Genomic DNA, 3,132 nt, shown 5'->3' on the forward strand with positions numbered 1-3,132 from the left:
CATTTTATCATATTTATTCAGTGGGATTCTAAAGAAATAATCTCAGAAGCTGGGTTACATAAAGAAGAATGAAGCAATAGTATTGTCGCTGACAACCTTGTATATAGAGGTACACAATCATATTTGCTAAAAGACAAGAGAGTTAAAGCATTTACTGATGAAATTATAGATTTTGGCTCTGCATCTAGAAGGGAAAAGTCCTCACAATTGGACAAGTAAGCAACATAATGATAAATGGAGAAAAAAAATTATTGAAATTGTACAGGATTTCAGTTTTCTTGGGCACAAAAGTAATGTCCATGCTAGCAGCTGTCAAGAGATCAAAGGGTATCAGGAAGGAAGGGTCTCTAGAAAAAGCCATCATGGTAAAAGGTAGAGGGTCAGGAAAATAAAGCATAACTCTCCAGTTCATTATCTATCCATTATTTACCTGCTCCCCTGTCCCTTGCTCTCTTTTGTTATTATGCAAGTGAGCATGTATTGTATTTGTCCTTCTGTGACTGAGATATTTCACTCAGCATAATGTATTCCAAATTCATCCACATTGTATAGTGCTTGAAGAGTTGATTATTTTTCAATGCTGTGTAGTATTCCAATGTGGGAACACACTATACTTTCTCTATCCCTTCAGTTGATGATGGGCACCTGAGCTGTTTCAATCTTTTTGTTACTGTGAATAATGCTGAAATAAATGTGGTTGTGCATAAATCTGTGTCAGAGCTCTGACTTTTTGGGGGGTATAGTCCCAGAAGTGAGATAGATGGGTCAAATGGTATTTCTATTTCCAGCTTTTTAAGGAAACCCCACTATGTCCTCCATAGTTGTTGTACCACTTTACATTCCTACCAGCAGCATATGAGAGATTTCTCTACATCTTCACCAGTATTTGTTGCTCAACTTTGTTATTATTTGTTCTGGCAGAATGATATCACATGGCTGTTTTGATTTATGTCTCTATAATAACTGTTGTTGTTGTTGTTGTTTAATGCCGTTGAGTCATAGACGACTCATAGCGACCCTATGAACAAACAACCTGAGCACTGTTCGTACATAGAGTTTCCGGAGGCAAGCCATTTCGGAAGTGGATGCCACTCCTGTTTCCAGCTATAATAACTACATAATGTTGTGCATTAACATTGTATTCTTTTTTCCACACCTATTCAATTTATATGCTGAGCAAATAATTCACAAAGCTGGACACTATAAAGCAGAATGTGGCATCAGAATAGGAGGAAGACTCATCAACAAACTATTATACAGATGACACAACCCTGTTTGTTGAAAGTGAGAAGGATATTAAGTGCTTGTTGCAGAAGATTAAGGACTGCAGCCTTCAGTATGGATTGCATCACAATAACAAGAAAAGTTCCTCACCACAGGACCAACAGTTAATAGTATGATAGACAGAGAAAGTCTTGAAACTGTCAATGATTTCATCTTGTTCATATCAATACACTTGGTACTCAATACCAACAGTCAGGAAATCAGGAGATATATTGCATTGGGCAAGTTCACTCTAAGGGACTTCTCCAAAATTCTGAAGATCAATGATGTTAGTTTGAAGACTAAAGTGGGCCTGATTAAGGCTATGGTCTTCTCAATCACCTGCTGCACATCAGAGAACTGGACAATGAATAAGGATGACAGAAGAATTGATGATTCCTTTGAGGTGTGAGGTTGGAGAAGAGTACTGAATATCCTACGGATGACCAAAGGAACAAACAGATATATCTTGGGTAAAGTAGAGCCAGAGTTCTCCTTGGAGGCAAAAATGGCAAAGCTTCATCTTTCATACTTTGGGTGTATAGATAGGTGAGGCTATTCCTCAGAAAGAAACATCATGCTTGGGAACTAGGAGGGTCCGTGATGAAAAGGAAGACCTTCTATAAGATGGATTGATGCGGTGACTTCAGCAATGGGTTGTAGTGTGTCAGAAATTATGAGGATAATTCAAAATAGTGCAGGGCTTAGGCTGACTGTTTGCTGGGTCCCTGTGAGTTGTACTCAATTCAACAGCTTCTAACAACAATATCTACAAAAGACAATGACAATAGCCAGCAATTTTTTATGTATTGAATTGTTAAAAAGACAAAGAATGTCACTTTGAGGACTAATGTCTGCCTGACTCAAGCCATGATATTTTCAAGTGTTTCACATGTGTGCAAAAAGCTGGACAATGAATAAGGAAGAATGAAAAAGAATGGATGCATTTGTATTATGATGTTGAACAATACTGGATACATTGTGAACTGTCAGAGAAAGTACAAGTGTCTGTTTTAAAAAAAAGTACAGTTAGTGAAGCCACCAGCACCTCAGCTGCCACGGATGATGGATGGGAACGGGAACAGTCATGAACATTGCAGCGATTGCGAGAACGAGGAGGACAACCGCTACAACCGGAGTGGTTTGAGTCCAGCCAATGACACTGGAGCCAAAAAGAAGAAAAAGAAGCAGAAAAAGAAGAAAGAAAAAGGCAGTAAGACTGATTCAGCCCAGGATCAGCCTATGAAGATGAATTCTTTGAGGATCCAGGAAATACAGAAAGCCATTGAACTATTCTCCGTGGGCCAGGGGCCTGCCAAAACCATGGAAGAGGCTAGCAAACCAAGCTACCAGTTCTGGGGCACACAGCCTGTCCCCAAATTGGGAGAGGTAGTGAACACCCATGGCCCTGTGGAGCCAGACAAAGACAACATCCGACAGGAGCCCTACACCTTGCCCCAGGGTTTCACCTGGGACGCCTTGGACCTGGGGGACCGCGGGGTGCTGAAAGAACTGTACACACTCCTGAATGAGAATTATGTAGAAGATGATGACAACATGTTCCGATTTTATTATTCCCCAGAATTTCTTTTGTGGGCTCTCCAGCCGCCTGGACGGCTTCCCCAGTGGCACTGCGGGGTTCGAGTGGTCTCCAGTCGGAAACTGGTTGGTTTCATCAGCGCCATCCCAGCAAACATCCATATATATCTATGACACAGAGAAGAAGATGGTAGAGATCAACTTCCTGTGTGTCCACAAGAAGCTATGCGGTTGCTCCAGTCTTGATCCGAGAGATAACTCGGAGGGTTCACCTAGAGGGGATTTTCCAAGCTGTTTACACTGCTGGGGTGGTGCTGCCAAAACCTGTTG

The 3,132-nt window shown here is 41.1% G+C and overlaps 1 pseudogene; it reads left to right on the forward strand.

Annotated features, from left to right (window-relative positions):
- Window positions 1-2,301: 2,301 nt before the first annotated feature.
- LOC102876096 overlaps window positions 2,302-3,132 on the forward strand; it is a 148,754-nt pseudogene continuing 147,923 nt past the window's right edge.

Source organism: Elephantulus edwardii, unplaced genomic scaffold (assembly GCF_000299155.1).
Source record: "Elephantulus edwardii isolate Elephantulus edwardi_28Jun2011 unplaced genomic scaffold, EleEdw1.0 scaffold00002, whole genome shotgun sequence".
Lineage (NCBI taxonomy): Eukaryota > Metazoa > Chordata > Mammalia > Macroscelidea > Macroscelididae > Elephantulus > Elephantulus edwardii.